This window comes from Hemicordylus capensis, chromosome 4, assembly GCF_027244095.1.
Source record: "Hemicordylus capensis ecotype Gifberg chromosome 4, rHemCap1.1.pri, whole genome shotgun sequence".
Lineage (NCBI taxonomy): Eukaryota > Metazoa > Chordata > Lepidosauria > Squamata > Cordylidae > Hemicordylus > Hemicordylus capensis.
Genome location: NC_069660.1, coordinates 242,071,832 through 242,099,803, shown reverse-complemented (window position 1 = coordinate 242,099,803; position 27,972 = coordinate 242,071,832). Strand labels below are relative to the sequence as shown.

Genomic DNA, 27,972 nt, shown 5'->3' with positions numbered 1-27,972 from the left:
GGGCTAAAGGGTCAAGACATTGGTCATCCCTTCTCCACTGCTCTGACACTATCCCTTTGAAATGTAGATTGATACTCTTAGGGATTAATTTCCTTTCTCTCTCTCTTCCCTACCTGTCCTTCTACCTTGCATCATGGCAAGCTCCTCTCCCTGCACCATGTGTGCAGAGAAGATGCAGAATCCATCTGCATCCAGCTAGATAGATAGATTAGAGATCCTAACTCCTCACTTTCCTATCTAGAATGGAGTTCCTTAATAAATGCCTTATATATTGATTTGAAACTATGAATTGGCTCCAAGTTACTTTACTCTCAGCATACATACATGCCTAAGTAAATTCCGCTGTGTTGTGCCTCTGTGCACTCTGCTATAATTAGAAAGGGATACTCTCACCACAGAGAATTTCCAACAGCTTTGATCCAAACACTGAATCAAATACTTCTTATTCGCACAGGCCTAGTGGTGTGTCATCACCCATCTTAGTTCAAGGACAGAATTTGCCTGCCCAATAATGATTATGCTTCTGGGAGGGACTATAGCTCAGTGACTGAGCACATGATTTAGAAGCAGAACAGCCCAAGTTTCACTCTCTAGCATCTCCAGGTAGGGCTGGGAAAGACTAGTTAGTGCAGACAATATTGACATAGATGGACTGTTGATCTGATACAGTATAAGGCAGCTTCATCTATAGTCATACCAGGTAAGTACACTTGAGATGACTACTCTGTTGCTCTCGCTCTCTCTTTTTAATCAAGTTCATGAGTCTTCAAATCAAGCAGAGATAGACCTTTTAAAAGAGAGAGATGCAATGGAATCTACTGTTCCCCACCCATTGTTACTCAAACAGCTGTTAAACTGATTCTGGCTTTTAAATTTAGAACACAGCAAGCTCAATGATTTTTATCAAAGCAAATGAATGCATAATCATAGACAAGTACACGCCAAATTGAATTATAATGTCAATATTTGCAAAAGTACTGATTTACACTTTTCAGACTGGAATGGTTAATTGCAGTTCTAATAGTACAACAGGGTGACCATGAACCCCATACCTTGGTAAATACCAGAGCTTACTTTGATTAATGTTTTGAACTAACACAGAGAGATATGTAAAATACATCTGCCAAAAAGTCTGAGCAGCATAAACCAGAGAGAAATGTCTTGGCCAAACCCATAGCAGGACGATCAAAAAAGGATAAAGACTCATATAGCTGCTTCATACCAATACCTTGCAGTACTATCAGATAAGCAAGTGATGAACTTCCAGATAAACAAGACGGAAGAAGCTTTTACTCTTTAGCCCCTTAAGTGGACATGAAGCTTGCCTATCCCTTCAAGTCCTGTATTTTCAATATAAAACTGGTCTCCCCAAGTCTCCCTATACAAAAATTGCCCAGGCTTACAGACGTTGCCTCTAAATGATGCAATTGTTCTAGTGGTGAACACAGGTGACAATTTACCAAGGGAAAACTTATCATAGGACACACATGCAATTTTTTTGTAAGCTATCCAGCTATATTTCCTTGCCAAGTAAGAGGGAAGAAATTGACTATCCCCATGCTTCCCCAGATTTCTGATCAGCTACAGATGTATGGTAAAATTTTCCTCAATTCTTGGCAGAACAATACAGATGACAACCTTACCAGGTGGTTACATACACATACTGGAGAGTCACAACTGCGTACATTATCATCTGTATCCACCCAATGGCCATATCTCACAAAAGAACTCTTCATTTTAGCTCGCTACAGAAGTAAGACAAATGGCTGTGTTTTATCGAAGGAATGGACAATTATTTTGCCAGAATGATTCAATACACCTGATTTTTATTTGAGAAAAAATGAGATTATCTGCATTTCAACTGTACTTTATGACAATAATAATAATAATAATAATAATAACAACAACAACAACAACAACTATAAGTTTTTATTTTTCTAGGGAGTCCTACTGAAAGGAAAGAAAAGAGTGGGAAAGCAAATGGAACAGATTAAACACTTTCACTAAAATATATATAATTACGATTATAGGAGAGATCCAAATGATGCACAAGATTAGTGATGGCTAAACCTCTCTCTGGCCCAGTTGTCCTCAGACTGATTCAGAATAAGCTGAGCGATTTGACCTCAAAATTAGGAAATAGTAGCTTGGATTATTCTGAGTCAAAGTGAATTAAATATTCACAATCAAATCCCTCACCAAATCCCCTGAATCTCCAAACTCACTCCCACTTCCCCACCCTCCAGCTTTCCCTTGCATCTCCTACCTGACTCATCCCTGCTCCAGCTCTTGTGGCAGGAAGGAGAAAGGTCTGTCTCTATATATCCCCCCCCATAAGGCAACAATTTGTCTTATCCATTTACTGATGGGTAACTGGTTAAGGAGAGGAAGCAGAGCACAGAAATCAATGGACAGTTTTCACAATGGAAGAAAGTGGGATCCCACAGGGATATGTTTGGTACCAGTGCTTTTTAATTTGCTCATAAATGATCTAGAAATTGGGGTTAACAGCAAGGTAGGCAAATTTGCAGATGACACCAGACCCATCTCCTGGGTTTTGTGCAGCAGTACCAGCACCAGTGAGGTGGGAAGAAAGAGAGATCTCCCTTTTCCTGCTGCTGAGCCACAGTAGAAAGCACAAGGTGAGAGAGTGGATGGTAATGCAGGTAACGGAGAGATGGAAGTTGGAAAATTAAAACAGAAATCAGAGAACTTGGTAGGTGAGTTATGATGTTCACCGTGCATTGAGGAGAGCATAATGAGTCTTCAAAGTTCATATTCTAAGCCAAGGAATTATGAAGCTTGGTGATGTGTTTGCAAAATACTTATTGAAGTAAAATGTGATTGAATACCAGCAATGTTTCAGTAGAGCATACCATAAATAAACATATTTGAATAAATACTGCGCTTCTCTTCAAAGCAAAAAAGATAGCAGTTGTGTCCAACAGTGATTGGCAGTTTGCCTCCATACCTACAACCCTTTTTAAGGAAAAGGAAAATGGGACCCAAAGAGAATGGAAAAATGAACAAACTGAAAAAATTGTGTATGTGTGTGTTGCGGTGTGTGTGTGTGTGTGTGTGTGTGTGTGTGTAAGAAAAGAGGTTGGTCTGAGCTCACTGAAAAATACAATCCACAGAAAAAATTCTCAACACCATCACTGCTGCAGTGGCTGAAAAATAACCGACTAAGATTATATTTTGCCCATCCCTTGAAGCATGCAAAAAGAAGCATGCACTGATTTGCCTTGAGGAGAGCGGTTACTGGAGCCAATGTGTAGATGTCATGGAGAGTTAGGGATGCAACAGATAAAGGTATATTAACTACATATGAATGATCGGTAAGTCTTTGATTGATTAAGTGCTGTCAAGTTGGTGTCAACTCTTAGTGACCACACAGATAGATTCTCTTCAGGATGATCTGTCTTTACTTGGCCTTTAAGTCTCTCAGTGCTGCATTCATTGCTGTTGTAATTGAGTTCATCCACCTTGCTGCTGGTTGTCCTCTTCTCTTTCTTCAACCTTTCCCAGCATTACAGACTTCTCAAAGGAGCTGGGTCTTCGCACAATGTGTCCAAAGTATGATAGTTTGAGCCTGGTCATTTGTGCCTTGAGTGAAAATTCTGGATTGATTTGTTCTATGATCCATAGGTTTGTTTTCCTGGCTGTCCATGGTATCCTCAAAAGTCTTCTCCAGCAGAGGTGTATCTAGGGAAAATAGCACCTAGGACAAGCATTGAAATTGCGCCCCCTGTCCAAACATCTGACACCCATCTTTCAGATAACTTTACCATAATATCAGCTGAAAAATACAAGTCTGAAGGTCACATACAAGTCACAAATCTGCGTATGTGTACAGTGACTTGTATTATATTATTATTATTATTATTATTATTATTATTATTATTATTATTTAAAATTACCTGTAGCCCCTTTGGGGGGGCTTCCTAAAGGCTGTGGGGGGTGCCTGCAAAGGTTCCCCCTCCCTCCTGCTGGCCTCTAGGGCCTCACAGGGACCATATGGGCATGTGCAGTGGCCATTTTAAAAAAATTCTTTTTAAAAAATGGCCGCTGAAAACAAAATGGCCACCACGCATGCTCAAATGGCCTCTGTGAGGCCTGGCATGGCCTAGGGCCTCACAGAGGCCATTTGAGCATGCACGTTGGTCATTTTGTTTTTGGCAGCCATTAAAAAAATTTTTTTAAATGGTGCCCGGGGCACGTGCCCTGCCTGCCCTACACAGATACGCTCCTGTTCTCCAGTACCAAAGTTCAAAAGCATCAATACTTTTTCTGTCTTGCTTCTTCAAAGTCCAGCTTTTGCATCCATAGAGTGTCACAGGAAAAGCCATTGTCTGAATGATTCTAATCTTTTTAGGTATTGACACATCACTGCATCTAAATATCCTTTCCAAGGCCTTCATTGCAAGCCTACCAAGAGCTAGTCTGCTGCATATTTCTTGATGGCTGGATCCTTTACTGTTCTCCTAAAAGGCAGAAGCTATCCACCACTTCAGTGTCTTCATTATGATTTCTGGTTGCTGTCATTAGTTTAGACTTCTTTAAATTTAGTTATAGTCCCATTTTCTCACTGTGCTCCTTGACTTTCATTACTAGAGCTTGCAGATCATCCGCATTCTCAGCTATCAGAGTGGTGTCATCAACATAGCACAGGTTATTGATGTTTCTTCCTCCAACTTTAAAACCACACTCTTCTTCTTCCAATCTAGCTTCTCTCAGTATATGTTCAGCATATTAATTGAATAAATAAGGCGAAAGTATACAGCCTAGTCTTACTCCTTTGCCAATCTGGAACCAGTCTGTTTCACCATGTTCTGTCTGGACTGTGGCTTCCTGTCCTGTGTATAGGTTTCTCATGAGAATAAGATGTTCTGGGATGCCCATTTTCCAAAGGATATTCCACAGCTTGACATGGTCAATGCAACTGAAGGCTTTTCTGTAGTTAATAAAGCACATATTGACTTCTTTCTGGTATTTTTTTGTCTTTCTCAATTATCCAGCGTGCATCAGCAATGTCTCTTGTTGCTTGGTCTTTTCTGAAACCAGCTTGAACACCTGACATTTCCATTTCCACATAGGGCTCTAATCTGCGTTGGATGACCTGAGCATTATTTTGCTAACATGTGAAATTAAGGATATTATGTGATGGTTTGCACAATCTGTTAAGTCTCCTTTCTTTGGTATGGGTATGTAGACTGACCTCTTCCAATCTGTTGGCCACTGTGTCATTCTTCAAATTTGCTGGCATAGTTTGGTTAGAGCCTTGACTGGTTCTTCTTCTGTTGCTTCCCGTATTTCTGTAGCTATTCCATCAATTCCTGTAGCCTTTGACTTGGTAATGGCCGGAGTGCTGATCTAACTTCATCTTCCTGTACTAGAGGTTCTTGCAAGTAGGGAATATCTTCTAGAATATCTTCTAGAATATCTTGGATGTTGATGTCCCTGCTGTACAGATTTTCAGTATACTCCTTCCCTCTCTGTTTGATCTTCTCAGAATCAGTTACTCTCGGTCCTTTGGCATCCCTTACCAATTTGAGGCTGGAATCTCTGTCTGAGTCTTTATCTGACCTTTTTTTCACTTTGACATCACATCTGCTTTCCTTCCTAACATGCAAAAATACAAGTTACCACTATAAGTTGACAAGTTACCACTATAAGTTGACCCCCTTAGGTAATTATAAAGTGTGCCGTTGAGTCAGTGTTGACTCCTGGAGACCACAGAGCCCTGTGTATTATCCTAAATCAGCTTATAGCATTGCCTCAATTTCGTAGCCAAGTTCCTATAAATGTAAACAAGAGTCTTCAGTTGACATTAGGAAGACGTTATATACCCTGGATTCTATACTGCATTTTCTGCTTGGAGGGCTGAGGAAAAAAAACCTTTTAAATTTCCTCTAACTCATACCCATTGCCTGATGCTGTGAATCTTCTAGTATAATGCAAGATATGATCTGCCTATAGGGCAAGTATTGAAAGTTAGAACCAACATTTTGTTGTGTTAATAACCCTAATATTTTGGTAAACTAAACTGGAGTGTTCTGATCTTGGTGAAGTCAGCTTAACCTTATCTCAGCTCACCTTAATGCTTTGGTTATCTCAGCCAAGCTTCTAGATAGTGTGCTAGCTTTCTAGGACAGTTGGAATGATCAAATCATGGAAGCTGGCAGAATGGTAACTTGTAGCTTAATTAGATCTCTTCCATGGAATATTTGAGCCTTTGATATTTGATAGCTAATATCTGATAGCTAACGACAGCTATTGGTTCTCTGAGTACTGAAGGGTGGATCCAGTCCCAGTGGTTGAAAACTGTAGGCTGGATTCAGGCTCAGAACCCATCCAATACAGCTTGTGGAAAATCAAATTGTATGATAGCCTTGATAGGGTTAAGTATATTTAATGACAAGGATTCCCCCCCCCCAAAGGAAAAATGGTCTGTATGAGGCCTAGCCTGTGTTGGGAGCTGTCAGTTAACAGAGAGATAAGAGTTGTGTGTAGATCTCTATGTCACGTCCTCGGTCTCAGATAGTGAGGAGGAAGGGGAAGCTGACAGCCTTTCACCGATGCAGTGGTGCCTGAGGGGCAGAGTCCAGCTGTCAGTTCTCAAGAGACAGCTGAGGAGGGTCCGGCTGGTGTTTCAGAGCAGAAACAGCAGTCTGGGGCAGCAGAAACAGCGATGGACAGACTAGGGGATGAGCTGTGCGGGCAACCCCCACTGACTCCACAGCAAAGGCGTGTCACAAGATGAAACGCACAGCTGGAAACTATCAGGAGGAGTAAACGCCTCTTGCAGAGGGCTTATAAGCCTTGAATCCCTGCCAGCTGAGAGTTATCAGCTTGGACTATAAAGCACGTCAACAGCTTTCTGTTAGCTGCTGGAAGACAACATTTGTCAACCCTCGTGTCGACAGCTTTCAGCCCGAGCCTGATATAGAGAACTATTCTGAGCCGTGTTTCATTTCTGCAGCCCAGTTTGTATTGTTGACTATCTTCCTGGACTTCCCTTCTAGTTGGCCAGATTGCTGACACTCTAATTCTGAGATGGCTTGCCCATCTAACACTATGAAAATTTTAAGGATCCAAATTTATTCAATTGAAATAGGTTGGCACTGTTCAGGACCAATGAGAAGATGGGGTTTAATTCAGTTCTTTAATAACCAATCAGCTGATATTATTATAAAGAGAGAAGGGAAAATTCCTGAGGAAAGGAGTGAAAGAATAGGTGATGACATGGAAGCAGCAGCATAAGGAAGAAGGACATGAAATTTGGTATGGGTGCTAGGAGTTCAAGGTGGCCTGGGAGAAGAGAGCCCTACCACAGGAAGTTGTGCCAGAAGCCTGGAGGAGGACCCCAGCAAGAACCACTTTGGTATGTGGAGATGTAGAGAGGGGCATGTGGTCCAATCTTTCTGAACCTGAGACGTGCAAACCTGTCACCAGCTGCGAGGTCCATGTCCCATCTGGAGGGTAAAAGCCAGAGCAGAGTCAGTTTTAGTGGAAGGGAGATCTGTGACCGGGGGTGGGAAAGAGGATTGCTAGCATGAATCTTAAAATTGGGTTGTGTTGGTGAGGAAAATCTAGCCTATGTTTCAATCAGGGATTGGCACAAGCCAATAAGTTCTCTTCCATACTGGGAAACTGGAACAAGCAAGCATGCACAAACTTTTCATCTATCCACATTTTATTATGCTTTAAAGAAAGTTGTCTTGTCATACTTTTATTTCTGTTCCTGATTGTGCCATCATTACTCCCACACTGGTTTTATCCAGCTACCAGGGATAACAAAAGGGAAGGGGGAACACATTTATAAGTTTTTATTCCTGAAGCAATAGTTGGTGGCAATGGATTTTTTGTTGGTTTGGGGAGTGCATGCGGTGGGGCCAATAAAGGGAATTAATCCTGGTGCCCACCTGATCCTTCGCACAGCTTACCTAGCAGCCCCTTGGGCTGCCAGGGTAAGGAGGAGAAGGGTAAGAACTCTCCAACGGATGATAGGGGTGTAACAGTGAACTTCAGCTTTAATGATTTGAATGTTGCTCTGCACAGGTCCAGTACAGGTGTGTGAGTGTGTGTGTGTGTGAGAGAGAGAGAGAGAGAGAGAGAGAGAGAGAGAGCACACCCCCACACATAAAGATGATGTTTCAGCTGCATCCCACTACAAAGAAGGTTCAGATCAGGACAGATTTTGCTCGGTTAGCTGTATTCACTTTGTAAATAACCAACATTTTAAAAAACTATTATTCAAAATATAGTTCAAGCAACAAAAAGTGAATCTTAAATTTAGGATGTATTTTATAGAAAGCTTCTTTAAACAGCTCTTTCAAAGAAAACCAAAAAGGTCAGTTGTTTGTGACCGTGACAAGTATACCAAGAACTACTGCAATTAGTCAGAACAGACATTACATTTTGGGTTTGTGAGACTGCTAGCAATGGACTTACTACTGTGAGATGTGCCACAGGGGCAGAATGTTCAGAAAGCTAGGCTTCCATTTGTGGAACTATATTGCCCTCTATTGCCAAATTTAATCAATACTTTCAGAATCCAAATACATGCCTCAGAGAAGGATATGAAGCAAGCCTGGTAATCTATTGGAATCCTTGGACATCTGCTGCCTTCATTGTAGACTATACTGGGCTAGATTGACCAATAGTCCTTTTCACTATAAGGCAGCTTCACAGGTTTGTATAATATGGGGAAAATAGTTTTATGACAATACAGCTCAGCTGCACAGGAACATGACAAAACAAAAGCAGTTAGCACATACAGTACATAGAAGATGGTGATTTTAATGTAAGAGTGGCAAAGCCTGGTTAGCAGACATAGTTTAGGTGTTTGTATTAGATTAGCACTTTCACAAATCGTGTGAAATATCAGTGATATTTCACAATATCATTGAACAGCAAAGTTGCCTTTAGGAGCTATTCACTCTAGAGCTGCATATCAAAGTCAGGACATTAATCATTGTCAGATATGAAAATGATTCATTTTCTACTTCTTCTTAAAGTAGTTTTCTTCCAGATTCTATGTATCACATACCTGCCAACATGTCCCTATTTTCCCATTCAGGTTAATGGGAAAATAGGGACATGTTGGCAGGTATGGTATTAGCATGCACTGCATATTCTGATGGTTCAGTTTTCAGCATTAATATTATATACACTCTCCCTCACAATTTCTCTTTCAAAGATTAGTATTTTTCTAAATATTAAGAACATTGAAAAAAATCCTACAAATCTTTACATATAATATAGGCAAAACATATTTTCAAACATACTTATATTCATTATTTTAAAAATTGTGATACACTAACCACCTTCCTTCTGCTTTAGCCTCTTGCCAAATCCTAATAAGATCATCCTATATTCAATTATTGGGTTTTGCTAAGACTCAAAATCAATGTGACAAAACACAATGATAATATTTTATATGATCTGTGAAATCAGGATCAGCTTCACACATTTTCTTTTTAAACCTACAGCAATGTCTATCTCCTTTGCTTCCGGATGTGGTTTTTTTTTTGGCCATACTGTTTCCAACAAAAATAGCAGCATTAACGTCAATTGCATATCTGAACATCATGCTTCCCACAGAAGTCTGTGCAGAACAGAACCAAAGGAATAATTTTACTTTAAAGAAACTGTTACATAATAATAGAACACTTACATTTCAGGCTGCTACTTGAGATCAAAATCCAATCTATTTTCATTAATAATTTAGAGTGACTTGAGATCTTCATTATGAGGCACTCTTATTTTGCTAACTCAGTTAATATACTTTTACGCACCAATGAAAAACACGGTAGTCAATTTGAGATAATGATGTAATACTGGATCTGTTTGAGCTTCTAAGTTCCTAAGTAAAAATGCAGTCAGTGTTCCTAACTAAAAAAGAATGGCCTTGTTTCTTTATGGCCATGCCTGCTGCCGCCTTCAGTCACTTACACCAGAGCACTACTCCAGACCAAATGTGGACAGGGAAGGAGGAAAGAGTAAAGGACATGCTTGATCCCTAAATAAATTATGCACCCACCCCACCTTCTAGATCTATGCCCCGTAAGCTCCAATTGATAAAATTAGTTCATCAAAGTCTGGGATAATTTGGAATCAATACTATGGTGTCTATATCTGCTTGTTCTGGATTGGGTTACACTCCTCCTAAAAGATCAGGTTCGTAGTCTGGGAGTGCTCCCAGATCCCAAACTCTCCCTGGTGGCCAGGAGTGCTTTCTATCAGCTTTGGTTGATATGCCAGATACGTCCATTGGAGACTAGTGACCTTAAAACAGTGGTACATATGCTGGTAATCTCTAGGCTTGACTGCTGTAGGGCACTCTTATGTGGGGCTGCTTTTGTATGTAGTTCAGAAACTACAATTGGTACAGAATCCGGCAGCCATTTGGGTACTCTGGGTCTACCTGAAGGGACCATATAACACCGATTCTAAAGGAACTGCACTGGCTGCTGCTATGTTTCTGAATGAAATACAAAGTGCTAGTTATTACCTATAAAGCCCTTAAAAGCTTAGGCCAGGGTATTTAAGAGAGTGCCTTCTCTGTCATGAACTCTGCCACCTATTAAGATTATCTGGAGAGGTCCAGTTATGGTTGCTGCTGCCACAAACACATTTGGTGACAACTCGGGACCGGGCCTTTTCTGTGGCTGCCCTAGAGCTTTGGAATGCGCTCCCTGCTGAAATAAGAGCATCTCCGCTGTTTGCTTTTAGGAGGACCCTGAAGACGTACCTGTTTTCCCAGGCCTTCAAGTGAAACTCAATTTTTAAATTTTAATGTGTTTTAATGTGTTTCTATCTATTATACTTTTTATCTTTTTATGAATTTTAAATGTGTTATATTTTATGTTTTAATTCCGTACTCCGCCTAGATATTTTTATACTAGGCAGTATATACATTCCATGAATGAATGAATGAATGAATGAATGAATGAATGAATAATATATGATACATGCTTATTTACAAATATACAAGCTGAGGCACATAGGCAGGCAGTGCTAACAATTAACCATCTGAGGACAATGTACATGGTCAAGTCATATCAAACCTACTGCCATGACCTAGCCCTGAGCAGTAGCACAGTAGTCTGATCCTGTGAAGTGTGGAGCAATTTGGCCAGAGGAGCAATTGGCCATCCCCAAGTCTTCAACCAGGCTCGAGCCCACCAGCTGGAAGACCCTGGAAGCAGAGACTCCCGAGCAGAGCTGGAAGAGTGGAAGCAGACCTAGCACTCATTGAGCCTGAGTCCCCAGTGAACTGGCTGCTTCCATACCATGCACTGTGTCTTGTGCTTCCTCAAGCCTGCAAAACAGCAGTAGGAAGGAGCCAAAAGGGACTTGACGAAGCAGAGAAGTGCTAGACTCCAGGTCAGAGGATGACTGTCCCTTTAAATATTTCTGCTCTCCAGGCAGGAAGGCAGAGCCTAGGAGGGCTAGTCTGAGACTAGATGTATTTAATATCTCATTCCAACTGTGGATCTTTTTGGAGTGAATAGTGCACAAGAACCAACCAACCAACCAAATAAATAAAATAAGCTATGCAGCATACTTTCCTCTCCCTGTCTCAGTAATGGGTTCCTGTTTTCAGATCAGGACACATACTAAGAGAACACAGAACACCACACCTATTAGATTTCACAGTGTAAGTTCATTTATTTGGGAAATAGTTATTTAGTCTACCTCTATTCCCCTACCATGCCTTACATCCACCCCTGCACCTATCCTAGCATCATCACTTGCTCATCTTCCTCACCTTCAAAACTATTGGTGTATGAGTATGTGTGAGCTTTGCTTTTGACTGCCCACCTATTTGTTCCATGCCGTCTTAAAAGGTTACATATGTGTTTATATGATTGTTACTTACTGCTAGCTGGGCAAAGAGGAATGTTTTAGTGCTGGCTCTCATATTGAGCAGGGAAAGAGCAACTGTCCCTTCTCATCCAAGCACAGCATCCCTCTCAGTGGCTGTTGCTGGTATCTTTCTTGTCTCTCTACTTTAAGCTTCTTTGGGACAGAAAAATATTTGCTTATTCCTTTTGCAATGTAAAGTTCTTTGGAAACTTTTTTTTTGGGGGGGTGTAAGTTGATATATTTCCTCCCCCTCTTAATCGATAGCAGCAAATTACTTCTATCAGACTTGGAAGGAGTAATTGTGTTTCCTTATCTGAACTCTAAAAGTAATTATTTAATTGTATAATTATAACATCCTTACTGGATAGAGGCCAAAGGCCAAACCCTACAAGGTCACGGTGTAGCAGTCTGCAAGGACATAGCCTCCTCCCCTTGGTCAAGCTTGGCCAAGAGTACTACTGTAAGGAGAGTGGGTGGGCAGGAAGCCCAGGCCTCACCAGGTCACTTACATAGTAACCTGGCAATGCTTAGTCTTCCTCACTGACCACCTTGATGCTCTGAGCTGAATGTAGCCAGGAACAGGAAGCACTGGGACATAAGCTCCTTATTTTACTTATTGTTACATAAGATTTGTATACCATTCTTTCACCGTAGTGCTCTGTACAGCTTACAAAAATGCAAGTAAAAAACCCAACTAATTAAAAATGTAACAATAAAAGCCATAGAGAAGCAGATTAAAGTTACAAATTTTTGTTTGTGAAGTAAACTCCAGTCATTCCAAAGTCATAGCTGAGACACCTGAACCTCTGAGAGCTGAAAAATAAATCTGGCTGCTAAATTTTTGGGCTGACTTCTTGATCCCAAGAAAAATCATCAAGGCCTGCCCTATCCATCATGATGTTTACTCTTATTTATATAAACAGAACAAACTAAAATCTTGTCAGCAGAAAATTAAATGAAAGTGGATGTGTCTGTATATATTTAGTTTGGCTATTAAGATAAGCTTTCATTACTGCTATAAAATTAAAAGCATGATTTTTAGATAAGAATATAGTAGAATTAAATGAAACCCTTTTACTAGAGTGCCACTTTGCAGAAGATAACACCTTCAGTATTCCTAATCTTGAATTAGCAGGCATTACTTGCAACTTATGATTTATTGAACTAAGTCAGGAAAAAAAGGACTGCAGTAATTAAACTTCTTTCACATAGTTTCACTCTTAGTTCTCTTTTCATATTGTTTCAAGTACATACAATTCACTCCTCAAGAACTCAGAAACAAATGCTTTTAGTACCATGCCCTTTGTTAACTCATTGTTATTACTCCCAATTTGGCACTAGCCCACCTTTATTCTGAGCTGGAGGGAGGTGAGGTGGACAGTCCTTGAGGTGGCAGTGCCAGCCTCTTCAGGGACAGGCAATTACAAGGACTTGGGTCTATGGAGCCTGTGTCACCATTTGGTGCTTCTACACACAACTTTTGTCTTCAACCAAGCACCAGCAGGCATTGGCTCCTTAGGTTTGTTAACTAAATCAGCCACTGAGGGGAAAAAGCATGTTCATTTATGGAGAACTATTAAACTATTTATCTCCATTTACGGAGAACTATTACGGAGAACAATTAAAAAGCACATGATTCATAGCATATTCTCACATCAACCCTGGAGGTTGCAACACTGGCATGCTATTCAGCCTGCCTATATGGATGGCTCTCATCGAATATTATAGTCATTCAACTTTGAATTCCCAACTCACAGTTTATTTTAAATACTCCATTGCACTAGTTCTCAAAAGCTATAGTTAAATAATATTTAGAAGATCCATAACCAAATCAATGTCTAACAGAGATTCAGTCAACTCCCATGAATGCTTCCTTCAAACCATTAGTTCCCACCACATCCACAGTGGATACAAAGATTAATTCAGCCTCTTATACCCCAAAATACATAGGCCCAGTTCAGAAGTACAAATGAACTGGAGTTAAGCAAGGCTGAGGTTTCAGTTCTTATCTCCAAACCGCACCACAGATGTCCACCAAATTGTGGCCATACAAACTCCAGGTGAAGGGGAGGGGAGCCTTTCCCTGCTGCTGAGGCACATCCTTGCCACCTCTTTGACTGGAGTTTGGAATAGGCACAGAATCATAGTTACAGCTGAGTCAGCATTCAGGCATGACACTTCAGCAGCAAACCTCAGTTGTCGGTGGCAAAATCCAGAGAGAACCGACGGTTCTAACTGGAGTTTGGTGACGCAAATCAGACTGAGCTTTTGGCTCATAACTGCGGTTTTGTGCCTTTGGGCATACTGCAGTTACAACCTTGGCCAGCTATGGTTATAATGGACATCTGAACTCAGCCAGAAATGAGTGTCCTTTTTGATGAGGGCTGCTCTTAAGCAGTGGTATTCAGTCAGCAACTGAATGCCTCTGTTTTCATATGGGTTTTCCAATCCAACTGGTGGTCTATACCTTTCACCCTAGTTGGGTCAGTTTAAGTGCTTTTCAAAACCTGTATCTCATTTCTATAGGGAAAAGGACTTTAAAAACTAAAAAATAAACATTCTGGGAAACAATTGTGAACCAGAAATGGAGCCTTCACTCAGCAGACAAAATAGTATCTTGAACTTTAATATAGTGGACAGTAAAAATTTTCATTATACAAAATTATGAGATGATGGGCCTTATAAAATGTATGATTATGAAGGAGATGAAGCATATCTGAAACATGTTGTTTTAATGATAAAGAGGTGCTTGCCTTTTTATTATGTTTAGAAAAATGAGGTCTACAAAATAAATAGGACTCAGCATTCACTTTCCAGTAACATATTTCTGGGTTCTATAGCAAAACATCTGCTCCCCTCTTCATTTTTCTTTTAAAGTTTCCACAGGCTTGAAAAATAGTTATGTACCATAAATATCCCTCTATGACTCATTTACTTAAGTGAACAGCTGCCTCCTAATTAGCCAAATGTTCTTCATTTTAAATCATACAGCTAAATGAACAACCTGCAACAGGCCGGAATGCAAGAAATTTACAACACTGACACAGTACAAACCTGCCATTTGTAGCAATCTGCAAAGGTCAATACATTGACTTCTGTTCCAATGGGCTTAAATAAATAATCTCGCCTTTTTTCTGTGCTGAAGAATGTTCTCCAGTAGACAATGAATCTAAATGTTGGAAAGAAGTAGTACTAAGAAGGTTGCATTCAGCCTTGATTAAATACAAATGAATTTATGGTTGGGACATCTACAGATTCATTGATAATGGGATTATCATTGGGATTAATTGGCACCATTCAGCCAAATATAAACACTGATTTCAGTAGCGAAGTTAAGCACAGACTTCTATGTCATCTATCTATAATTGAAATCAGTGGGGCTTTAAATGTGGGAGTCACAAAACTACACTATCTGACCTATAAATAACACTGGGCTGGCATGATCCAGCCAAAGTAAAACACAGCATACATCTTCCCACAAAGAGTATTACTTTATTCAGATGGTTATATATCACACTCCTATTTTATCAAAATAAAGCTGTCAAAATACACATGCATTATATTTTAAAGAAACCACTATTTCAATATTCATATAACACCTCTTCTTCTCAAAAACAAGGCCTCCGAACAAAAAGTAATTTTCTTGAGGGAAACAAAACCCTGAGTAACAACCAAGTGGGGACCGTGGTGTGTTTTTTGAAGTATAGTTTTTGATTAAATTTGGTTGCTACAATAGTCAAGAAGACTGAAGAGCAAGCAGTTTTTAAAATAATAAATCTTTCCCCCTCTAGGCTTGCACAACATGCTTGTTTGAAAGATCTCATCTCAGAAGTTGTGTATTCCTGTGAAGGTGACCTATTGATCGCTACCAAAAAATTGTTCTGGTTTCTGGAGGTCATTCTGGGGGGTTTCAGCTGCCATGCTGAAAAACCATGCCATGCCATGCCTTATGTGCAGAAATTACTGATTGTAATTTCTGTTTCAAATAATACAAAGGCATTAAACACAAAGAACTTCAGTGGTTCTACATCTTATAACAAAAGAACCAAGTTAACATATTCTTTTGCAATGAGAATTATGTAGTAGGCATTAACCTTCTTTGAAACATGGATCACATTATCTTCTTCTTCACTGGCAGAGAAGAGAATGGGCAGGGGTGTAGCTATAATTAAGTGGATGGGTTCAAAGAACCTGCCCCCCAAGCTCCTGAGGCCCTACCCAGATCCACCCCTCCCTATTTTCTTCAATATCTCCCTCACTCAGAGGGGCCACTGAAGAGAGGGGCAAACACGGGCCCCCTCTCCCCTAGCTATACCCTTGGGCATGGCATTTGCTTCTATCAAAAACACACTGTAGATTTTAATGTGGGCTGCTTGATTTGAATCAACATATAGGCAAACTTAACAATTGTCATATGTGTAAAATCTTTCATCTTTCTTGCTTACTGAAATGAGTTGACTGGCTCAAAATTCTGTTTGTCATATCGGCTGATTTCTGCTTTTCTAACTACCAAAATTAGAGGCTGCCTCATTTGGTTATATGTCAGGGAAAGAACACATATGTACAGAAAATCCACTGAACACTGGAATGAAGGGGGCAGCCCCCATCTCATTACAGTGCTCTGAAGTGTCTGATAAGAGTTGATGCAGGTGCTAATTAACCAAGAGAAACTTTAGAAAAGGATGGGATGAGCAATGCCAGAAAAGTTTAAAGAAATATGGGATCAAGGCTAATGTAGTGTGTTGCACCACTAAAACCTTGAAGCAACATTTAGTAAGATCCAGAATACATGGCAAAAATTGTGAAACTAAAGCCTGTCCATTCTGTGAAAATGGGGAAGGCAATTGTAAGCGGAAAGAGATCGTCTATAAAATCACTTGTGGAGAATATGGTGAAAATTACATAGGGAAAACAGGAAGACCTCTGGTCACCAGATTCAAAGAACACCTAGCAGATTCTAAATACATAAACAGGGGGGAACTATGGTCGATACATATGAAATAAACATAATGGAATGACAATGCCTCTTAAAGTAAGCATTTTAGAATCTGAACATTGTACACTTAAAAGGAAGATAAGGGAAGCATTATATATGGATAAACTATGACCGCAGGTTAACGGCAAAGAAGAAATGAGGAAAGTATATAGGCCATTAAAGGTTGCAAATAACATTTTTGTGTTATACCCTCCCTGGTTTTTCTCTCTCAGTGTCAGCGATAACTAGGCCTTGCTGTGAGTCATCAACCTTCTCCTCCTCTCTCCTCCCCCATTTGTTGTATATTACCCAGGCATTTAATTAGATTGGGGGAAAGTCTTGGCTATAAGTGTGGATTTAAAAGCGTGAGATATAGAACACTGAAGCTGACGTATATACATCAAAACATCTGTTCTTCGTTGCAATTCCCTCTTTCTATGTTTTAATTTACACAATAAAAAAGGTCTGGAGAGAACTATTGTAGCAGATCCATCATACATATTGCATTGCCATTATATCAACTATATTTGTAAATATAACTCTGCTTTATATGTAGCTTTTCTTGATTTTAAATTTGCTTTTGATTCAGTTTTGAGACTGATCCTTTTGGAAAAACTTAAAAATTCATCTATCAACAGGTGTTTACTCTTCCTTATTTAGAAATTGAATACAAACACTTCCCTAAGAGTAAGATGTAACCCACAAAGGTTGCACACAAAAATGATTACCTCCTATAAAGGGGTTAAGCAAGGATGTATCTTGGCACCTTCTTTATATAATGTTTATATTAACTCGATGGCCAAAAGTTACTTTAGACAACTCAAGATTTTCATCCACCTAAAATTGCGAGAATTAATATCCCCATATTTTTGTATGCAGATGACATGGCAGTCATTTCGTGTACTCCTATCAGTTTTTAAAGAGCTGTGAGATCCAATACTATAAAGAGAACAGGTTGGTTATCAACTTTCAAAAATCATGGTATTTGCAAAAAGAGTGAGAATGCAAAAAATGGATTGTTAAGGAAATAGAATCAAACAGGTTCCTAATTTAAAGTATATGGGAGTAGTATTCCATTCCATGGGAATTTGGAAGTCCCATATTGAGCATGTTATGCAAATAGCACTAAAATCTTCAATGGCCATTAAGGAGGGGGTTTTTTTCATGGAAGGAGGAAAAATAATTCCGGGGCATTAAAGCTCTTTGAGGCGAAAACCCTGGCCCATATTCTATATGGGACACAAATGGGAATCTGTATTAATCAAGATGCCATAGAGACAGTTAAAACTAAATTCTTAAGGACCATCCTCTCTGCTCCTAGATGTGTGTCTAATGCAGTATTATTAGAGACTGAGATGCCCAAAACTGAGGTGAGGGCTTGGAGGTATATAATCAGCTATTGGCTCCAGGTGCATTTCCACACCCAAAAGGATCAGTTTCACTAGTCCTGTCAGATGCATGTGTCCAATTGAAAATCTAAAATTGCAAAGAAGTTACTTTCATATGGCTTTTCAATAGAACTCCTTACTTCTCTAGGATATGATCAGGCCAAACAAGTATTTCTTATGAGGCTGAATGATATGGAATTTCAAAATTAAGTTAATAGAACATTGCAGAATACAAAGTTCTGGGCTGCAAATCCTGCCTAGGAACCAGCATATGATTTGACACCACTCACTTTTCCCAGGTTGCGACAGGCGGTATTTAGGGCTAGGCACAACATTCTCCCTTCTGCAATTTTGCAAGGTAGATATTCTAAAGTGCTACTAGCAGAGCAAACCTGTCTGTATGGGTCGGAGGAGATCAAAATGATACAACATGTTTTATTGTTTTGCCCCTTTTAGAAGGACTCTCGCATGAAGTATACTTCTGTGAAGTATCTGGGTAGATTGGATGGGCTTTATTACTTCTTTCTGATACAAACAGATTTACAATTAAGTAGCTAAGTTTTGTGTAGCAGGGATGAAAACATGACAACAAATGACTCAGTCATGAACCAGTTGGTTTTGAATGTTTTTGTTTTTGTTAAACTTTGTAGCTGAACTTTGATCTTAAATAAAGATTGTTTGTTTTGATTAAAGCGCATCTAATAATTATCAAATGAGATCAAATACTTTATTACAGCCACAGGCCAGTACAATAGTAATACAAACACACAGAAGCCGAACAGAGTAAACCATAAAAGTTGTAATATAATACTACCTAGGCCGGGCACAGAGCATCTGCACCTCTAGTTTCCCCTACCCTCTGCCACCGCTGTTTTCTTGCCTGCCCACCACTGCCATCTACTTGCCCACCCGCCATTTACTTGCCCACCTCAATTTTCTTCCCCCGCCCACCGCTGCCATTTCTCCCCCTGCCTGTCCCCACCGCCATTTTCTACCGCCTGCCCCCTTGCCCCTGCCGTTTTGGCTCCCTCCCATTTTGTTTCCCACCTTGCCTCCAGCACTGCCACTTTCCTCTTCCCCTGCTGACAGCTTGCTTGCAAACTCTCACGAGAGCTGCCACGCATGGGATTAGTGGCGGGTATGCCTAAGAGAAATATATCATCATCATCTTCATCATCATACATCACCAAGACCTGGCAATGGCTTAAGAATGGTTGCTTGAAGAAAGAAACAGAGGGTTTAATACTGGCTGCACAAGAACAGGCACTAAGAACAAATGCAATAAGAGCCAAAGTCAAAAAATCCACAACAAACAGCAAGTGCCACCTTTGTAAAGAAGCAGATGAAACAGTGGACCACCTAATCAGCTGTTGTAAAAAGATCACACAGACTGACTACAGACAAAGGCATGACAAGGTAGCAGGGATGATACACTGGAACATCTGCAAAAAAGACAAGCTACCTGTAGCCAAAAATTGGTGGGACCATCAAATTGAAAAACTTGTAGAAAATGAAGATGTAAAAATATTATGGGACTTCCGACTACAAACAGACAAACATCTGCCACACAGTACACCAGATATAACTGTAGTTGAGAAGAAAGAAAAACAAGTTAAAATAATAGACATAGCAATACCAGGGGATAGCAGAATAGAAGAAAAAGAAATAGAAAAAATCACCAAATACAAAGATCTACAAATTGAAATTGAAAGGCTGTGGCAGAAAAAGACCAAAATAATCCCAGTGGTCATTGGCGCCCTGGGTGCAGTTCCAAAAGACCTTGAAGAGCACCTCAACACCATAGGGGCCACAGAAATCACCATCAGCCAATTACAAAAAGCAGCTTTACTGAGAACAGCCTATATTCTGCGACGATATCTATAACAATTGACAATAAAATTCAGCCATCCCAGGTCCTTGGGAAGGACTCGATGTCTGGATAAAACAAACCAGTCAATAACACCTGTCTGACTGTGTAAATAAGAAATAATAATAATAATAATAATAATAATAATAATAATAATAATAATAATATACACTGAAGTTAAAAGAAAAATTGGAAGTGAATACATCAGGAGAGTTAGAAAAATCCTCAAGTCCAAACTCAATGGCGGGAACACCATACAAGCCATCAACACCTGGGCTATACCTGTTATCAGATACACTGCAGGAATAATAGACTGGACCCAGGCAGAGCTAGAGACACTGGATCGTAAGACCAGGAAAATAATGACCATCAGTCATGCTCTGCACCCCCGCAGTGATGTAGATAGGCTATACCTTCCTCACAGCTCATGTGGAAGAGGAATGCTATAAGTCCATCAAACAGTAGAGGAGGAGAAAAAAGGCCTTGAAGAATATATTAAGGACAGTGAAGAAGATGCACTTACAATGGTCAATAATGAGAAACTATTAAGCACCAATGAAAGAAAGCAGGCCTACAAGAAAGAACAAGTCAAGAACTGAGCAGAAAAATGGAAAAATAAGCCACTGCATGGTCAATATTTGCACAATATAAGTGGAAAATCAGACATCACCAAGACCTGGCAATGGTTTAAGAATGGCAACTTGAAGAAAGAAACAGAGGGTTTAAAACTGGCTGCACAAGAACAGGCACTAAGAACAAATGCAATGAGAGCAGAAGTAGAAAAGTCAACAATGAACAGCAAGTGCCGCCTTTGTAAAGAAGCAGATGAAAAAGTGGACCACTTAATCAGCTGCTGTAAAAAGATCGCACAGACTACAAAGAAAGGCATGACAAGGTAGCAGGGATGATACACTGGAACATCTGCAAAAAAGACAAGCTACCTGTAGCGAAAAATTGGTGGGGGGAACATAAAATTGAAAAAGTTTGGCAATAAGAAACCTTCTGGCTCAATTTTTATTTGGAATTAAGATGAAATAACATGAAATATTGGTTTAGTTCTAACAATATTCCCAGTTACCTTTCCATCATTTGCTAATCATGGGAATATGCCACTAAAGCTGAAATGTATTTTATTACAACTTTACCATCAGGGTGTCATAAACTGATATGGTAGGTTGGTTCATACAGAACTTGAATTTCATCACTAAAACCTCACAGTACAAAATTCATTATTAAAACCTGTAGCTACCATCTGTTCACTGGGAAAATAAGCTCAATCACAAACCTGTTAGGATTCCCATCCTTGCCAATATTAATTATTCAATCACAAGGCTCATGATTTTATGAAAAATATTTTTGATACTTGTGTATCATAGAAAATGCCTCTAAGAGCACAAGTTCCCTTCATAGACAAGTGCCTGCAATGAGCTTTCCTGCACTGCAAGGTCAGGTTCTTCCTCAATCAGGTCCTTTCTTGATGTCAAGTGCTTCTTTAATCAGTCTTTCTTTTTGTGCCCTTCCTACAGCCTATGCAGAGTGCTAATTAGCCAAGCACTTGGAGACGGAGCCTTGCACAAGATTAGGAAAGAAAAGCCTTGGTGGATGGGGAAAAAAAATCAGATTCATTTTACTACAAGGGAAACAACAGCAGAAGCTTCAACAATCATGGCAGAATGAAGAACAGGAAGGAAAAAGCAAGTAATACCGGGTGAACTATGAATATGATCTTCCAGTTCATGACAGCTAGTGAAAGCATCAGCATGAGTGTGTTCCATCTGAAGCCCAAACCAGATGTGACATTCAGTCATGCTCATCTTCCCACTGACTTTTTTAAACAACTAAAGTAGCCTCCGGAGGTATCAATCTAAGCAGAGGAATGGCAGAGGAAGAGGCTGCTTACCCCTTTCCCCTCTAGCCAAGTTTAAGCTTTAAACGGCTCCCAAGATTCTTTTTTCTTCCTAAAAGAATATATAACAGTATCAATATATACACTAAAAACAACTGGAAGGAAAAGTGCCAAGCAACTCCATCTCCATCATTCTTGGGTCCCCAGTAGGCTCCTCAGGCTACTTTGGTTTTAAAAGGTTCAAGACAAAGATGCACACCACTGCACATTATATCTGTTTTCGGCCATGGTCATTTGCCAAGTTAACACTAAATTGATAAACATGACCCAGCCACACAGGGCCCATTGTGCATGCGCAGCAGCATCCAAAATGGCCACCATGGGGGGAGGCCTCGAATGGGCCAAAGAACACCCAAACCTGGTGGTTTTTGACATAAGGAAGGCTGGGGGGGGGAGGGGGAACCTCCAACCCCCCCCCCCGGCAGCCTTGGAGAAGCCCCGCAGAGGGAGCAAGTACTATTTTCACACACACACACACACATCCCCCAAAGACTGGGGTTTTCCCCCAGTCCTGGGTTGAGCTGAACCATGGGTGGTTCAGTTCAACCCTGAACCTTCAAACCGAACCAGTTCGACATCAAACCAGTTCAATGTCAAACTGGTTTGCATATCTCTAATGTCCATTTCCGGGCCCAATTCAAAATGCTGGTTTTAACCTTTTAAGCCCTAAATGGCTTGGGACTGAGTTACCTGAGACAGCACTTTGCCCTGTATGTCCCAACTCAGAGCTTAAGATCTTCTTTGGGCAAAGCATTCTCTCAGGTAACCCGGTCCCAAGCCATTTAGGGCATAAAAGATTATGACCAGCACTTTGAATTGGGCCCAGATATGGACTGTTGCTCCAAGTGCTGCTGCCAAGTGCCTCTGCCTAAACGAGGTGAGGCAGGTGGCTACTTGGGAGAGCGCCTTTTCGGTGGTTGCAACCCATTTATGGAACAACCTCCCCTGTGAAGTGTGCCTGGCATCATTACTTTGTTCTTTTAAGATGCCAGGTATAGACCTTTCTGTTCACTCTGGCCTGTTGAATTTGATTTTTAAAGTTGATTTTAAAAACTGACTTTAAAAAGTTTTAAAATGGTTTTTACTGTATTTTGTTATTGTTTTGGTGTGTTACTGCATGCATTTTATGTTTTTTTACTTGATGTTTTAATGCTGTTCTATGAGCCACTTAGTTTAATTTGTTATGGGGCAGCCAACAGATAAAGTTCCTTGTTAATTATTATTATTATTATTTTTTAACAGATTTATCAGGCTTCCTACTTCTTACGAGGCAAGCTCTCTCAAATGTAATATTTATTGATACAAGGTTTTTTTAGTTTTCTAAAAGAATTTGGTTCATAACACACAGAAGGCAACTCTTCATAAAAATCATCACAAAACTATTTTAAATCACATGCATAAAGAGGCTGTACAAAACACAGCCACCAAAACACATAAAACTATTTAAAAAAACCCCAGCAAACAGCCCTTTCAGACTTAATACAGCAGCGAATACTAAATTTTACTTATCACGTTTTCTCCAAAACCTCCCTAATCAAAAATATCTTCATTAATGTGCTGAAGATCAGCCAAGAGTTCTTTCTTTCCAATTGAGCAATTCATTTGGCCAGTCTCATAATATCTGAGAGTATATTTTGTTCCTGCTACTCACTGATAATGTCTAGATTAATAGTTTTTTTTACATCAGCACTCTACCTTTGAATCTTGTGGCATTATTTAGCACAATGAACAAATGCATTTAGGTCTTCTGCTGTAGTATAAAAATTCATCAAGGAAGACCGTCCTATTTAATTATAAATGGATGCTTAGGGCCTTTCTACATGTAGAGTCAAAGGATTTGAGCCTTTGCACAAATTCTCCTGCAAGTCTGTTTTCCAAGGCAATAGTGTTATAGCCAGATGCATGCAATGGAGGAGCAAGCTTGTTGGGAGATCAACATTATTGCTGTTTGCCCCATTTTAAAAAGAATGAGAATATCACTAGGATAAGCACTGCTAGCTTTGCTGGAGTAATATTCACAGGCTCCCAAAAGACTGTCCCTCTTGGAATAATGCAAACAGTGGAGGTGGAAACAAGAAAACAATACTGTCAAGAGAAGCCCATTTCCTCCTCAGTTAATTTCAGTTCTGTGCTTTATTGAGACCTACTTCTTCAGGTGCAATTCATTTCATCCACCTGCTGGTTTCAAATCACTGCACATACCAGGAGCCATCACAAAGCCAAAATTACATGCGGCAATCTGGTAGTAGAGTGCAGTAGTCCTGACTATCCATCTAGAGATGGTTTGAGTGGAAGTCTGTCTGCTCTTATTAGGACTGTAGTGGGCAACAAACGGAGACTGTGAAAGTCGCCAAGACAAGGTGCAATGAACATAGAAGGCCAAAGCTCTGTAGACGTCTAGGGAATGACAATGAAGTTGGGTGGAATCTGTTGGATTAGGGAAGAACACTGGAAAGGTGGTTGTTGAGAGTGGTGAAAAGAGAAGACTACTTTAGGCAAGAAGGACACATCAGGCTTTAGTACTACTTTGCCCTTGTGAAAGATAAAGTAAGGGACATACACCCTGAGGGCCCTAAGTTATCTTATGCATCAAGCCGAGATGATGGTGACCAGGAAGGCTACCTTGGATGATAGGATGTCCAGTGGTGCCGAAGCCATGGGTTCGAAAGGAGGGCCCATAACGCAAGATAGAACCAGGGAGATATCCCAGGCAGGGGTCATAATAGATGCGTCCAGATAAAGGTGAGTTAATGCTTTAAGAAAACGCCTGATTGTAGGGTCTTGGAACCAGGCCGGAAAGCCTGGTAGTGAGTAGGCCACAATTGCCGCTAGGTGGAACCATTAAGGAGGTCATCTTTAGACCTTGTTCCTTCAAGGAAGAAAGGTAAGAACAAACGTCCACAAGGAAGATGTCGGGGGGAGTGAAGAATTAAGGGAGTGAAGAAAGCGTGTCTATTTTGCCAGGTATGATTTTATCATGGCAGGTTTTCTGGCTGTGGAGAGGACATGCAGGAGGGGTTGAATGAACAGGGATGAAGCAGCCATGCTTTGAGGCATAATCTGTGAATGCCAGGATGCTGCAGGTGGCTGGAATGTTGAGTGAGGAAAGGCAGGGAGTCGGAGATGAACACCCTGTGAGAGGGGTAGGAGACAGGGAAATGAAGGGTGAATGGGCCACCAAAGGGCAATTAGGATTCAGGTGAGTTTTTCTCCGTGGATCTTCATGCGAATTTGTGGAAGAAGAGGGTATGGGCGGGAACAGGTAGGCTCATAGGTCTGTCCAGGGAATGGCAAAGGCGTCCCCTAGGGAGCAGTGACCTTTGCCTGTCTTGTAGCAGTACTGTCCATACTGGGTGTGGGTATAGTAGAGAATTCCAGTGCATAGCCAATTCTTATAATTGTATAATATCTTATAATAGTCAATTCTTATAACCCACAAATCTGATATAATGTTTTCCCAGGCCTGGAGAAAAGGTGATAAGAGGGTTCCCCATCTGGGTGTGGGAATGGAATCACTGTTTTTGGGAAGGTGGACAAGGGTCTCAACTTAGGAGGCTGTGAGCATTGGGGATACGTGGGCCATTTATTGTAAGGTTGGTACCAGGTGGATCGAATGGCCGGTCTTCCTGGTGAAGCTGGGGAACCAGGTGGGTCAGTTGGTTACGGTTCTATCTGTCTGGTCTGTATTGTTTTACAGAAGGGGTCTTATAACTCATGGACCATGCCATATTGAAGAGTCACTGAACCTTTTGTAAGGTCTCATCTGTCTTTTCGGCAAAGAGTGTGGGTCCATCAAATGGCAGGTCTTCTATGCGGGAGCGGGCATCATAGGCTAAGCCAGAAGAGCGTAGCCAAGGATGGCACCTAAGGGTGACCAAGGTGGTCATAACCTTAGAGGCACAGTCCATGGAGTGTCTGGCCAAGTACAGTTCTTGTTTTACCAGTTGTGCAGCCTCTCAGAGAAAAATCTTAGCTGGCTCCTTCTTGTCTTGTGGAAGGTGGTCCAGGAAAGGAGCTACTCACTCCCAAAGAAAGTGTTTGTATTTGGCATTGTAGGCCTGATAGTTGGCTACTTTAAAGCTGGAGTGCTGAGATGGAATATAGATTTCTACCAAAGGTGTCCAACTTCTTGCCCTCTTTATCTGGTGGGGAAGAGGTCGAGAGGGATCTGTATATGGATAGTGATGATTCAACTACTACCGAATTAGGAGTTGGGTGCTGATGTAGGAATTTTCCTGCTTCTTGGTCCTCTGTGTGGACTCTACAGAAAGCCTCCAACCTCTTTGTGGGTTGAGGGAGTGACAAAGGTTTTTTTCCCAATCTGTTTTGGCAATGCCTATAGGGGAAGCTCTCATAGGCAGTGAAATGGGGGCACGTGTGTCCACCTTGATGAGGCTGAAAAAAGGCAGATCTGGGTCCATCTTATTTTGTTGGGTAAGTGATATTCCTAGAGATGTGGCCATGTGAGACAGATAGTCTGTGTATTGTCTATAGTCCTTAGATGGGGACCCTGGTTTGGGATTTGTGAAAGAGTCCTGAGGGGATGAGCCTGGTGAGGCAGGGTCAGAAAGAGTAGATTGGTCTTCCTGATCAGAGTTACCTGACTCCTCTCCTGAGGCATTCTCTTCATGTTGGATGTCTGGCTGATGTTGGATGTCTGGCTGATGTTCAGGTGGCCATTTGTCTGGAGCCATAGGTTTAGTTGGAGGTGGTTTATCCAAGACAGGCCATTGTGTCCAGTGTTATCTCTATTTTTTTTTTCATCTGTGTGCGGAATGTTCTGAGTGGCAGTACCAAGGCAGTGTGCATGCAAATGCATTCAGATTGGGGCCTTCCTGATTCAACCTGAGTAGGATCTAAAATTTACTGAGTGGACATAAAAAAACTTGTGAGTCTTAGAGGAAACACTGGTGGTGTCTTAGAGGGAGCCCTGGGTGGTTCCGTGGGCTGGTGATGGTGATAGGTCATGTTAGAGGTCAAAGATTTGCCTGTACTAATAGGAGGTCTGGTAGTCTCATGTAAAGGGGACCTGTCCCTAGATTTTCTGCGAGGGTCCTACTAGTCTAGCTGGGAGTGAAACCGGGAAGCCGATGCACTAGTGGTGTGTTGCCTGTGTGCGTGGGGGGGGGGGGGGGCTTGTGCAATGCATGGGTAAAAGTAATGGTAGGACCTGTATGCTGGCCTTTAGTCCCAGTTCTCGTAGTATTGTTCAATGTATCTAGATTGTTGAGAAAGAGGCCAGTTGGGAAAAGGTCTAGAATGGTCAACTGCCCTCTGATTAGGTCTAGGGCAAAGCTCTTCTAGCTCAGAACTAAAGTCCTTGAAATCAGAGGCTGTAACTCGCTCATAAGGCTGTTCTCTAAGCCTTCATTGGGATCCAAAGAGGCTTTTTGGTCATAGTCTACACCCTCTGCTTCAGAGGGGTAATTTTGCTCGTCCTCAAATGATTGGTCTTCAAATTCATATTGATCTTCTTCCTCAAATTCCATTAATTTTTAATCTCCCTCTTAGACAACCCTGACATCCATCAGCCTAAGATAGCTGGCAGACCCATCTCAATTTTACTTTATGCTGATGATGCGACCATACTATCAAGAATGCTAGTTGGTATGAGGAGGGCACTACAAAAACTCACACAATTCTGTGAAGAACTCTGTGAAGAGTTATAAATACACAAAAGACCAAGGTCATGGTATTTGCCAAGAGACCAAAAGAACATAAATGGCAGATTAATTGGTGCAGGGTTGAGCAGGTTAAGACCTATAAGTACCTAGGTCTAGTTTTTCATGCAAAAACACAGTGTGAATATGAGGCAGCAAGTGTGTAGAGGAGTGCATCTGCTGTACTCAAATTCTTTCACACTAATGGGGGACATTACATTCTTGCAGCGGTTAGAGTGTATCAGGCTAAATACTGGCACAAATGTTGTACAGGGTCCAGATTTGTCCCACCTGTAATTTTA

At 40.8% G+C, this 27,972-nt stretch overlaps 1 protein-coding gene across 12 annotated transcripts in view; it reads right to left on the bottom strand.

Annotated features, from left to right (window-relative positions):
- DLGAP1 (DLG associated protein 1) overlaps positions 1–27,972 on the bottom strand; it is a 575,006-nt gene that overhangs the window by 212,240 nt on the left and 334,794 nt on the right. For 2 of the 12 annotated variants that reach the window (XM_053244134.1, XM_053244139.1), the window contains one exon: positions 14,929–15,043. The exons of the other annotated variants lie outside the window; for them this stretch is intronic. The gene's annotated coding sequence lies outside the window, so the exon portion shown is untranslated. The remainder of the gene's footprint in view (positions 1–14,928; positions 15,044–27,972) is intronic. 12 annotated transcript variants of the gene reach the window in all.